This window comes from Cetorhinus maximus, unplaced genomic scaffold (genome assembly GCF_964194155.1).
Source record: "Cetorhinus maximus unplaced genomic scaffold, sCetMax3.hap1.1 HAP1_SCAFFOLD_550, whole genome shotgun sequence".
Classification (NCBI taxonomy): Eukaryota; Metazoa; Chordata; class Chondrichthyes; order Lamniformes; family Cetorhinidae; genus Cetorhinus; species Cetorhinus maximus.
This window is the reverse complement of record NW_027596492.1, coordinates 204,055-217,162: the sequence shown is the minus strand read 5'-3', so window position 1 is coordinate 217,162 and position 13,108 is coordinate 204,055. Positions and strand designations below refer to the sequence as shown.

Here is a 13,108-nt window from a genome sequence, read left to right as displayed (position 1 = left end):
GAATCCCTTTGGCGCAACTACAGTATGAAACTGCCTTCAGGAAAGGGGAAGACTGGGCCAAAGATATTTCCGGATCTTTCCAGGCAGTTTTCTTCTCAGGCAGCAGCGAGGGCATTGCCTTACAGCTGATCATAAAATCCAGCTTATTCATTTCTTGGCCCCAACATGACTTCAGCTCACAAGCACAGCAATTCACAGCAACACAAATAACAGCGCACATTAAAAATCAGACAACCAAGCTCCTGTCTTAAAAGAATTTCTGAATATAAAGGTTCGGAATTATATAGTGCCATTCTTGACCTCTGGATGTCCCAAAGTGGTTTCAAGCAAAATTTCTTTACTTGTGAAATGTTGTCACTGTTGTGATGTGCAAAATGCACCGGGCATTTCACTCAAAGCAAGGTCCAACCAACAGCAGTGGAATAACGATCAGTCAATCAGTTTTTATAGAAGGTGGTTCAGGGGTAAATGCGAGCCAGACCATCATGGAGAATTCCCTTCTTGTTCTTCGAAATAGAAAGCGAGGAAAGCTGAGAAGGTGGGTTTAGTTTATCTTCACATTCCAAAGGCAGCATCTTTGCCAATGTAGCATTCACTCAGTACTGCATTGAAGTAGCCTGGATGTGGTGATCAAGTATCTGGACTGGGATTCGAGCTCACAATGTCTCAATCAGAGGTGAGTGCGTTAATTTTATATCACATTTATTCAACATTAAACATATCTACACCATTGGAATCATTCCTTTGTTCTGCACAATCATTCCTTTGGCAGTTCTTTACTACAGAATTAAAATTCATCATTAAAGATTTTTAAAAACATTATTATTATTCTCTTATTGTGTACAGTTTTTCCTTTACCATTTATTAGCTTCAGAAATTAAAGTTCAATTTGTCAACCATGAGATATATTCATCAATTAAACTTCAATAATTATCCAAATATGTCATCCTTAAAGTGTCCTTTTTAATAATAGATTTACAAAGCTTGCTAATGGTTTTTCAGTCTCTATTTGAAATTCTCTTTCAGGATTAAACTTCTTCCCTTATCAAATGGAACATTCCTCCATTGATCACAAATCTAATCACACTTACCCATTAAGTTAATGGGCGTTCCATCAGACTCTCCTAAAATCCCCATCTTAGAATAGTGGTGGAAGTGTTGCCAATGAGCCAAGGCAGATACCTGGACAATAAATATACACTCACACTCAATAGATCCACACAAATATCTTTATGTATTGTAAATCAACAGTCGCAAACTTTCAATGTCAAAATTCAAAAATTATGAGCTAAAAGAATTGAAAATCCAGGATAATAATTTTGCTAATTTCCTTTCAAAGTTTACAATATTAGGTCCTTGCACAGAATGTTCGGTGCTCTCTTTACAAACAGATCAAACATTCCCTGACAGGGAAAGATCAAAGGGGAAGGTCTGTGATTGGGCAGACGGCAGGAGTCATTCAATGACGAGAGGAAATACTTTCCCATTCCATTCTGAACCAATCTCATCATCACAATCTATCAATCCAATCAGTTGATTATTGAGGTTTTTAAATGATTGTTGAGGATAAACATATAAATCTTCCCCAAAATTTTAGTCACTCCAACTTGAATTTGCAAATTTACTTTTCCACATCATTTATTCATGGTGATATTATTATGATTATTTTGTTGTTAAGCTTTTAGCCATGGTTGTTTATAAACAATCCCTTGTGATCATGCACTGGGGATGCACAGTCACAAATCCATGTTGCATTTCTTCAAGGATTACACTCAGCTGCATGACTGGGTCAACATCAATTCCCCCGGTCATAAAATCATGACAACAGTGTGGAGCTTCACCAGACAGGAATGGAGATCAGGAATTCAGAACAAAATCCAAACGAATTTCCACCCATTGCAATTTCATAGAATAGCCTGAAACATTAGTGCTTGTGAAGTAAAATAAGAGATACTGAGACTGGGAACTACTGAAATGTTGCTTTGCAATATAATCAAATCTAGCTATATAAAAAGATGGCCACAGGACATATCCATAAAACCAAGTCTTCAGTTTCCGAGCTTGGATTTATCACTGGCCACAGACATGATGGGCTGAATGGTCTCCTTCTGTGCTATGTCATTTATTCGATGATCTCAAATCAGCGTCAGAGTTCAGGGTCTGTAATTGGACAGTTTCTTTATTTCCTGTCGCCTTGGGTAGATTCCTATTGTTCGATATCTAACAAAAGGCAAAGAATGTATTTAAATAAATCCTTCAGGAACAAACACTGGGCTTAAGTGATGGATGAAGTGGAAATTGAATAAAGACATTTTTACAGAATGGGCAACTGAACAGAACTTGACCCACACAAAACTGACTCATTGTTAATGGGATCACAGCAACAGGCAAAGGCCTGAATTTTCCTAGAGCCATGGAGGCGGCTTTGGAACGTGGTGGGGAGGAAATTTGGAAAGTTCTAGATCGGGTTGGCTCCTCAATATATTCCTGCCTCCAGGAGCTTTTACAGGAGGTGGGCTAATGGGTTTGATGGTAACCTGCCAGGCAGCAGTATGGTGCCAATGAAGTGTGGCCATGAAGTAGTTACCTGCACGGGGAAAGAGATTGTCCCTGGAATGGATGGGCCTCTCACTGGGTCAGAGGTCTGACAATGGATCAGAGTTGGCCTTGCAGCAGGAGTCTAAGTTGTGATTCAGTTGAGGGTTTCAGTTTATTTGTCTGCAGTAATTCACAAAGTGATAGCCCAGATAGCAGGCATGCCCTCACATACACTTCATGGAGACCGATGTCTCCACCAATCCTTACCTTGCTGCAATAAAAGACTCATTTCTCCCATTGAAAGTGCCTCCAAGGCATCACTGCCACTCCTCTTCTTGCCCTGGCTCTGCCCACATTATCAGAATGGCTGAATTCCCTATCCACAGCCCACACTGATTGGAACACTGGAACCTGGCTGCTGTTCCTAATTGGACAAGGTACCTGCAGGCAGCTGCTAAATTGGCCGCCTCCAGGAAAATTGCGTCCGAAGCCCCATCACAACCACATCCGAATTCCTGACCTGGAATTCACCCCAACATTGGGAATGGCAGGCTATTGCAAAATTCCACCCAAAGGCTTCAGTGGAAGCAATTGGAAGGAACAGACCTGGAAGTATAAACTCGCTCCAGTTACTGATAGAATGTTTTGTGGAAGGTTTTTACGGCTGTGAAAGTCTGAATGTAAAGTAGATTCACGCCACTGAAGCCAAAGCTCATGGCAACAATGTGACCATATTTCAACAGGATCTCCTTGTGGCTGACCAACCTCACCAGTAAAGTTACCTCCTTGAACCTTGAACTTACGACTCTGCCTCTGACTGAACAATGTTCTCCACCCAGAGCTGCTGATCCAGTCTCTTTCTTTACCTCCCTGATCTGTGATTTGCTGTGAAGTTTAACGTAATCATTTATTTTCACAACAGTCTGTATCACTGATCAACCTGTCGGCATTTTTATTTGTCATGTTGTCGCCAACAACTCTTCAAATAGATTAATTTCTGGCAATTGCAAGTTACTAATTTCCAAGACGAATTGTTGGGATCAAAAATTAATTGAACATTTTAACACTAGAATAATGGGCTCCTAATGTGAGCAATGTTCATTCATTTTCTGTTTTTTTCATTCATTTATAATCAGTTTTGACAATCAGAGATTTCCCTGATTCTTTCCTTGTGGAACTGGTGAACAGTTGGTGTAGCTGAGGATAGCATTACATTGAAGATTCATTTCAGGGGAAGCGAGAGTTCACATGAGGGAGACATGAATTGAAGGAAGAGTCAGAAGAATGGGATAAAGTGAAGTGGGAAGAGCTCATATGGTGCATGAACCCCAACATAGGCCAGCTGGGCTGAATGGCCTGTTTCTGTGCTGTACCTGTCATATCATTCTATGTAAACATATAAACAATACACATTACCTCACATCCTTGCTGTAATTTCAATTTTTCCACAATCTTTCCACATTTCTGTATCTTTGACCTGACTGGCTCTTATCCTACAGTTGTCAATTTACCCAAAAGTATACAGCTTTGAAACATCCTTTCCTCGAACACAAACTGAACAGGGCTCTCTAAAAGAGAACATTTAATTTTGAATTGACTGAGATTTCAACATGAGTAAATCAGGTAAATCAAACCTGCCACGGAGTAAGTGGTTTGCAGAGTGAAAAAATCATTTCTAAACCCAACCCTACTGATGCTCTCTAATGACACCAGACCAGAGCAACAAGAATAACAGCACACACAAAAAATATACTCACATTGTCACTAAATATAGTCATGTTTTCTGTGCATCATCATTTAACAGCTCGTGCTTTAACTGTCCAAATATTGCTTTCTGACAGTTTTCAAAATAATAATTTCCAAGAGGAATATTGGTGAGAGTCAATGAAAAATGTTAAAAGGCCCAACTCTGGGTTTGAGCATTGTTCATTTATTGATAAACAGGTATGGTGATCTAAGGTTTTCCTGGATTCTTCCTTGATTATGATGGAAAGTGGGAATGGGGTACTTTCTGACATTTAAATCTGGAAAAAAATACTCAAACTCTAAGATTTCACCCAATTTGGAGCAATTTCCCTGCTTAAATCTACCAGTTGATGATTCCTTTAAATTCTGTGCAATGTACCACATTTAAATGGCATTTTAAAATTCAGTTTGTGACCACATAATATCCATTCAAAGACATCAGTTTTCATAGCACCAAGCAACAGTTTGACACTAATTCGTGATTTACTGGAAAGCCCAAAAAATTCTTACTCTGTCCATCCTCTTCAAACAGCAAATTAGTCCAACAGCAAAGCCCAATTTAACAAACAAGTAACTGGAAACTGTGATGATCCAAATGTCTGGAAGTATTCTCGCTCTCACTGTGAAGGACAAAGATATTATTTACACTTTCACTCTTGTAGTAATTATAGTTTTGATAAACGTAGGTCTGTAGCTTTAAAAATAATCCTGTGTTGTAAAATCACATAATCTGTGTAAACCAATCAGTGCGGGGAACCTCTAAGGGAGAGTTCTTCTTTTGTTATAGACTTAAATGCACACATAAGATGCTGTCTTGTAAATAAATCAACAAAGTTCATTGTTTCCACCAAGAAAATTAGCCTGGAAAATCAACTCTATAATAAACTAGCTGAAGAGATGGTGTGAAGGGGAGGGTTTCAGGTTCCTGGGGCATTAGGACCGGTTCTGGGGCAGGTGAGACCAGGACAAATTGGATGGGTTACACCTGGGCAGGACTGCGACTGATGTCCCAGGGGGAACCTTTGCTAGAGTGGTTGGGAAGGGTTTAAATTAAAATGGCAGGGGGATGGGAACCTATGCAAAGAGTCAGAGGAAGGGGAATCAAAGACTTAAGGAAGCGGCCCTAGAAATAATGGATGCATTGTTGGTCATCTTCCGAGATTCTATAGACTCTGGAACAGTTCTTACAGATTGGAGGGTAGCTAATTTAACCCCACTATTTAAAAAGGGAGGCAGAGAGAAAATAGGGAATTATAGACCAGTCAGCCTGACATCGGTAGTGGAGAAAATTCTAGAGTCCATTATTAAAGATTTAATAGCTGAGCATTTGGAAAACAGTGGCAGACTCAGACACAGTCAGCATGGATTTATGAAAGGGAAATCATGCTTGGCAAATCCACTGGAATTTTTCAAGGATGTAACTAGTGGCATTGATGAGGGGGAGCCAGTGGATGTGGTTTATTTGGACTTTCAGAAGGCTTTCGACAAAGTCCCACATAAGAGATTGGCGTGTAAAATTAAAGCGCATGGGATTGGGGGTAGTGTATAGAGATGGATAGGAAACTGGTTGGCAGACAGGAAACAAAGAGTCGGAATAAACGGGTCTTTTTCCGAATGGCAGGCAGTGACTAGTGGGGTACCGCAGGGATCGGTGCTGGGACCCCAGTTACTCACAATATAGATTTATGATTTAGATAAGGGAATTAAATGTAATATCTCCAAATTTGCAGATGACACAAAGCTGGGTAGGAGGGTGAGCTGTGAGGAGGATGCAGAGATGCCTCAGTGTGATTTGGACAAGCTCAGTGAGTGGGCAAATGCATGGCAGATGCAGTATAATGTGGATAAATGTGAGGTTCTCCATTTTGGTAGTAAAAACAGGAAGGCAGATTATTATCTGAGTGGCTAAAATTGAGAGAGGGGAATGTACAATGAGACCTGGGTGTCTTTGTACACCAGTCGCTGAAGATAAGCATGCAGGTACAGCAGGCGGTAAAGAAGGCAAATGGTACGTTGGCCTTCATAGCCAAAGGATTCAAGTACAGGAGCAGGGATGTCTTGCTGCAATTATACAGGGCCTTGGTGAGACCACACCTGGAATATTGTGTGCAGTTTTGGCCTCCTTATCTGAGGAAGGATGTACTTGCTATAGAGGGAGTGCAGCGAAGGTTTCCCCGACTGATTCCTGGGATGGCAGGACTGGCATATGAGGAGAGGTTGAGTCGTTTAGGACTATATTCGCTGGAGTTCAAAAGAATGAGGGGGGATCTCATAGAAACCTATAAAAAATTGACACCGTCTTTCGGGATCAACTGGGAAAAAATCAAAAGCCTACAGGCCAAGATTTACGTGGACTCAGAAGCAACCCCTGGCTTCTTCAAAGCAAGACCGGTGCCATACGCTCTGAGAGAGAAGGTTGATGCTGAGTTGAACCAGCTAGAGAAGCTGGGTATCGTAAAAACGGTCCTGTTCTCAGAGAGGACAGTACCTATCATCCCTGTCCTAAAACCAGACCAGACCATCTGGATCTGTGGGGTCTATAAACTAACGGTCAACAAAGCAGCCAAACTGGCTGGGTACCCGATGCCCAGGGTTGAAGACCTCAAAGCCAAACTAGCAGGAGGGACAACATATACAAAGCTTGATGTGTATCAGGCATATCAACAACCGGAACTAGATGATGCCTCCAGAATATTTGTAACCATAAACTCCCACAAAGGGTTATATCTACACACGCCTGCCCTTCGGTTTTCCTTCGGCCTGTGCCATTTTCCAGAGGACAATGGAGAGCTTGCTAAAAGGATTACCCCAAGTCGTGGTCTACATGGACAATGAACTAATAACTGGATTCACGGAAATGGAACACTTGGTTAATCTGGCGGAAGTCATGAATCAATTTTTCGAAGCAGGAGTGCACCTAAGGAAGAAAAACTGTAATTTTCAGGCAAATTAAGTCATTTATTTGGGCTACCGGATAGACGCCCAAGGGGTACACCCTGTTGAAGAGAAGGATAAAGCTATCAGGGAGGCACCTACGCCTAAGAACGCCTCTGAACTTAAATCATTTGTAGGAATGTTAAATCATTATGGTCGATTCCTACCAATCTAACAATGGTCTTCTACACTCTCTGCTAAAGAAAAACCAGCGTTGGGTTTGAAAGTCACCCCAGGAAGAAGCCTTCATGAATGTCAAACAGCTTTTGCATTCTTCAAATTTGTCAGTACATGACGACACAAATAAGGAATTGGTGCTAACCTGCGACGCACTCCCTATGGAGTGGGAGTGGTACTATCTCACATGGACGATAGTGCAGAGAGGCCAATAGGCTATGTATCCAGGACACTTAGCATGCCCGAGGAAGGATAATCTCAAATCAAAAAGGGAGGCCTGTTGATTACTTTTGGTGTAAAAATAATTTCCCAATGGGCGACACTTCACAATAGTATCAGACCACAAACCACTCTTGGATCTGTTTAGCGAGGAAAAGGCTATCACTCCCATAGCTTCTGCACAAATTCAATGATGGGCTCTAATTTTATCAGCATATGAATACAATTATGTGCATAGACCAGGGGTGCATATTGGCAATGCCGATACCCTTAGTCACCTTCCTTTGCAAGAGAGCAATGAACATGTCCCAATTCCCCAAGAGATCGTATTCGCGATGAATATCCTGCATTCCTCACCAGTCTGTACCAGGCAGATAAGAAACTGGATGGATCGTGTTCCAGTCCTATCTCAAGTGAGAGACCAAGTGTTAAGTGGATGGTCCCAGAAATGAGCCCCTGATGAATTGAAGCCATTTTTCAACCTGAGACACGAGGCGAGCAGTCAAGATAGTATCCTAATATGGGGTGCACAAGTAGTAGTTCCTTCACTAGGAAGGGAACTGCTCTTAGTAGAGCTACGCAGTGCCCATCCGGGAATCTCAAGAATGAAGATGATCGCGCAAAGTTATCTTAGGTGGCTGGGAATGGACAGCGGTATTGAGAAGGTTGTTAAACACTGTGCAGTGCCAACAGCTACAGAAGTTGCCAGTGGCAGCCCCATTACACTCATGGGAGTGGCCTGGTAGGCCCTGGGTGAGATTGCACATTGGAACCATTTTTCTACTGATTATTGATGATCCTTCCAAATGGTTAGATATTTATGAGATTAACGTCAACGTCAGGTGCTTCTATAGAAAAGTTATGCCAAAGTTTCTTTCTCCATGGATTGCCAGAAGTAATATTCTCAGATAATGGTACTGCCTTTACCAGCGCTGAATTTCAAAGAGTTGTCAGCCTAAATGGAATCAGCAACATGAAAACTGCGCCAAACCATCCATCATCTTTGAGCATTCAACAAGAAGCTAGGTTTGAAATGCTAAATATGTAAACATGGCTGAAGTTTTAGAATGTGAGATTCAAGGAACATTTGCGTTTTTAGATAAATTAGGTTAATTTGAATTTCAAAGAGATGGTAAGGTGTTACACCCAGCCAGAAGAAGCTAAGCCAAACAGTGTGTTTATTTTTCCTAAAGTTTATTGATAAAATTAGCACTACAAAAATATTTATATTCTGAGAAAGGTAAACTTCCAAAGACAAAGACAATGGAATTTGCATTATAAAGGGAGAAACATGAATACATGAGATGAGCTTATGTGTAAGAGGGGAAGGCATTCTATGATCTAACACAAGTGTGAAAAGCCTCCAGACTCTGTGCATGGAGTTGCTGTCGACAGGAACTGAAGCTGAGAGACGTCACTTTGTAACTCACTGTGCAGGGTATTGTGGGCATTGCCTGGGTCTATTGAAATCTATATGTTTTTACTGTTGCCTTAATGGAGGTGCAACTGGGAGTCAGATTAATTATAGGTTTTAGGAGTTATTATAATAGCAATTTGTAGACTTATGTATGTGCTTGGAATCTTTTCTTTTGTTAATAAATGTTTAATTTAGTTTTCTAAAAATGTATGAGGTCGCAATAGTCGATTACTTCTGAGTTCAGGGCATGCATCACAAGATGAAATACAAGTTGTGAAACAGTTGTGACCATGTGATCACATTCCCCTCATGGATTTGATCTACCTGGCACACGTCATTTGCCACATCATAACAGAGCTGCCGACCAATCTGATTAGCCAGCAGCTCTCCAACGCCAAATGCTGCAATGGACAGGAATGGCCTGATGGGAAACAGCCCTTAATTGGTCAATAATTGGCCAGTTAGTGCCTTGTTTTTTATTCATTCATGGGGTGTCAGTGTCACTAGCTGGGCCAGCATTTATTGCCCAGCCCTATTTGCCCTTCAGAGGGTGGTGATCAGCTGCCATCTTGAACCACTGCATTCCATGTGGTGCAGGTACACGCAAAGTGCTATTAGGGAGGGAGTTCCAGGATTTTGACCCAGCGACAGTGATGGAATGGCGATATATTTCCAAGTCAGAATGCTGCGTAGCTTAGAGGGGAACTTCCAGGTGGTGGGGTTGCTGCTGCCCTTGTCCTTCTAGATTGGAGTGGTCATGGTTTTGGAAGGTCTAAGGAACCTTGGTGATTTCGTGCAATGCATCTCGTAGATGGTACACACTGCTGCCATTGTGCTATAGTGGTGGAGGGAGTGAATGTTTGTGGATGGGGTGCGAATCAAGAGGGATTCTTTGTCCTGGATGGTGTCCAGCTTCTGCACTGCTGTTGGAGTTTCACTCATCCAGGTGAGTGGGGACTATTCCATCACACTCCTGACTGGTGCCTTGTAGATGGCGGACAGGCTTTGGGGAGTTAGGAGGTGAGTTATTCGCCACAGGATTCCTAGCCTCACCTATGCTAATAGCCACTGTATTTATATGACTATTCCAGTTCAGTTTCTGGTCAATGATAACCCCCAGAATACTGATAGTGGGAGATTCAGTGATGATAATACCATTGAATGTCAAGGGGTAATAGTTAGCTTCTCTCTTGTTAGAGATGGTTATTGCCTGGCACTTGTACGGCGCGAATGTTACTTGCCACTTGTCAGCCCAAGCCTGGATATTGACCAGGTCTTGCTGCATTTCAACATATACTGTTTCTGTATCTGAGGAGTCGTGAATGGTATTAAACATTGTGCAATCATCAGCGAACATCCCCACTTCTAACCTTTTGGTGGAAGGAAGGTCATTGATGAAGCAGCTGAAGATGCTCGCACCTGTGACATGACCCTGAGGAACTCCTGCAGTGATGTGATAGAGCTGAGATGACTGACCTCCAACAATCACAACCATCTTCATTTGTGCTAGGTATAACTCCAACCAGTGGAGAGTTTTCGCCCTGATTCCTATTGACTCCAGTTTTGCCAGGGCTTGATGCCACACCCGGGCAAATTCTGCATTGATGTCAAGACCAGTCATTCTCACCTCACCTGGGGAATTCAGCCCTTTTGTCCATGTTTAAACCAAGTCTGTAATGAGGTCAGAAGCTGAGTGGCCCTGGTGGAACCCAAACTGGGCGTCAGTGAGAAGCTTATTGCTAAGTAAGTGCTGCTTGATAGCACTGTTTATGACACCTTCCATTACTTTACTGATGATCAAGAATAGTCTCATGGGGCTGGAATTGGCCATGTTGGATTTGTCCTGCATTTTGTGGGCAGGACATAACCGGGCATTTTTCCACATAGCTGGGTAGATGCCAGTGTTGTAGCTGTACTGGAACAACTTAGCTAAGGGCACGGCACATTCTGGAGCACAAGTCTTCAGATCTATTGCCAGAATTACAGTCGCGGGTACATCTTGCACTATCCAGTGCCTTCAGCCATTTCAAGATATCACGTGGAATGAATTGCATTGGCTGGAGATTGGCACCTGTGATGCTGGGGACCTCCAGAGGAGGCCAAGGTGGATCATTCACTTGGCACTTCTGGTTGAACATTGCAGCAAATGCTTGTCTTTTGCACTGATGTGCTGGGCTCCTCCGTCATTTAGGATGAGGATATTTTTGTAGCCTCCTCCTCCAGCAAGTTGTTTAATTGTCCACCACCACTCACGACTGGATGTGGCTGGATTGCAGAGCTGGGACCTGATCCGTTGGTTGTGGGACCATTTAGCTCTTTCTACCACTTGCTACTTATGCTGTTGGGCATGCAAGTAGTCCTGTGTTATAGCTTCATCAAGTTGACACCTCATTTTTATGTTTCCTGGTTCTGCTCCTGGCATGCTCTCCTGCACTCTTCATTGAACCAGGGTTGACCCCCTGACCTGAAGTTAATGGTAGAGTGGGGGATATGCCGGGCCATAATGTTACAGATTATGTTTAATACAATTCTGCTGCTGCAGATGGCCCACAGCACCTCATGGATGCCCAGTCTTGAGCTGCTAGATCTGATCGAAATCTATCCCATTTAGCAAGGTGGTAGTGCCACACACACGATGGAGGGACTTTGTCTCCACGACTGTGCAGTGGGCACTCCTACCGATACTGTCATGGACAGATGAATCTGTGGCAGGCAGGTTAGTGACAATGAGGCCAAGTATGTTTTTCCCTCGTGTTGGTTCCCTGACCACCTTCCGCAGACCCAGTCTAGCAGCTATGTCCTTTCGGACTTGGCCAGCTTGGTCAGTAATGGTGCTACTGAGCCACGCTTGATGATGGACATTAAAGTCCCCCACCCAGAGTACATTCTGCGCCCTTGCCACCCTCAATGCTTCCTCCAAATTGTTTTCAACATGGAGGAGCACTGATTCATCAGATGTGGGAGGGCGGTACGTGGTAATCAGCAGGAGGTTTCCCTGCCCATGTTTGCCCTCATGTCATGAGTCTTCATGGGGCCCTGAGCTGATGTTGAGGACTCCCAGGTCAACCCACTCTCGACTGTACACCACAGTGTGGCTACCTCCGCTGGGCCTGTCCTGCCAGTGAGACAGGAGATACCCAGGGGTGGTGATGGTGGAGTCTCAGACATTATCTGTAAGGTATGATTCCGTGAGGATGACTATGTCAGGCTGTTGCCTGACTAGTCTGTGAGACAGCTCTCCCAACTTTGGCACTAGCCCCAGGTGTTAGTAAGGAGGACGTTGCAGTGTTGACAGGGCTGAGTTTGTGTTGTCAATTCCGGTGCCAGTGGCAGTGCCAGCTGCTCAGTCAGGATTTCATTCCGTATTTGAGGCTTTGTAGTGGTTTGATATAACTCAGTGGCTTTCTAGGCCATTTCAAAGGGCATTTTAGAGTCAACCACTTTGCTGTGGGCCCAGAGCCACACATAGGCCAGACCAGGCAAGGACGACAGATTTCCCTCCCTGAACGGCATTAGTGAAGCAGATGGGTTTTTACAACAATCAACAATGGTTTCATGGTCATTATTAGACTTTAAATTCCAGATTTGTATTGAATTTAAATTCCTCCATCTGCCATGGCAATATTGGAACCTGGGACCCCAGAGCATTACCCTGTGGGTCTCTGGATTACTAGCTCAGCGATGGTCCCACTACGCATTGCCCTCCCCCGTGTAAGAAGATATGAAAAGTAAGCGCTCACCATAATAAAAAAGCAGTATAAACTTTCGATGGAGGAAAGAGTAAAATCTAAAACACCTACTGTTAATCTTCAGGTAATATGGAATTAAAACCTTTGGAATGTTTTGATGAAACAAAACACATGTCCAGTTCCTTCTGTCTCGGTCGGCATTCTGAATAATCAGTTGTAACAAACCCTGTTCCTGTTTCTCTTCCTTCAACGTTTTCTCTACGGCAGTTTTGCCATCACTATTGATCCAAACAAGTCTCATTGATTCAGTGACATCAGAGACAGAGCAGGTCAGGGTAACGGTGTCTCCCTCAGTCACTGCATCAGACGGTTCAGCTGTCACTGTGTA

General features: G+C 43.0%; 1 long non-coding RNA gene across 1 annotated transcript; it reads right to left on the bottom strand.

The window, feature by feature from the left end:
* Window positions 1–682: 682 nt before the first annotated feature.
* LOC144674080 (uncharacterized) lies at window positions 683–13,101 on the bottom strand. Its single transcript, XR_013574467.1, has 3 exons — window positions 12,832–13,101; window positions 4,795–4,904; window positions 683–2,220 (listed from the first exon to the last, which is right to left on the bottom strand). It is a non-coding gene; the product is annotated as an uncharacterized LOC144674080 (long non-coding RNA).
* Window positions 13,102–13,108: the final 7 nt, after the last annotated feature.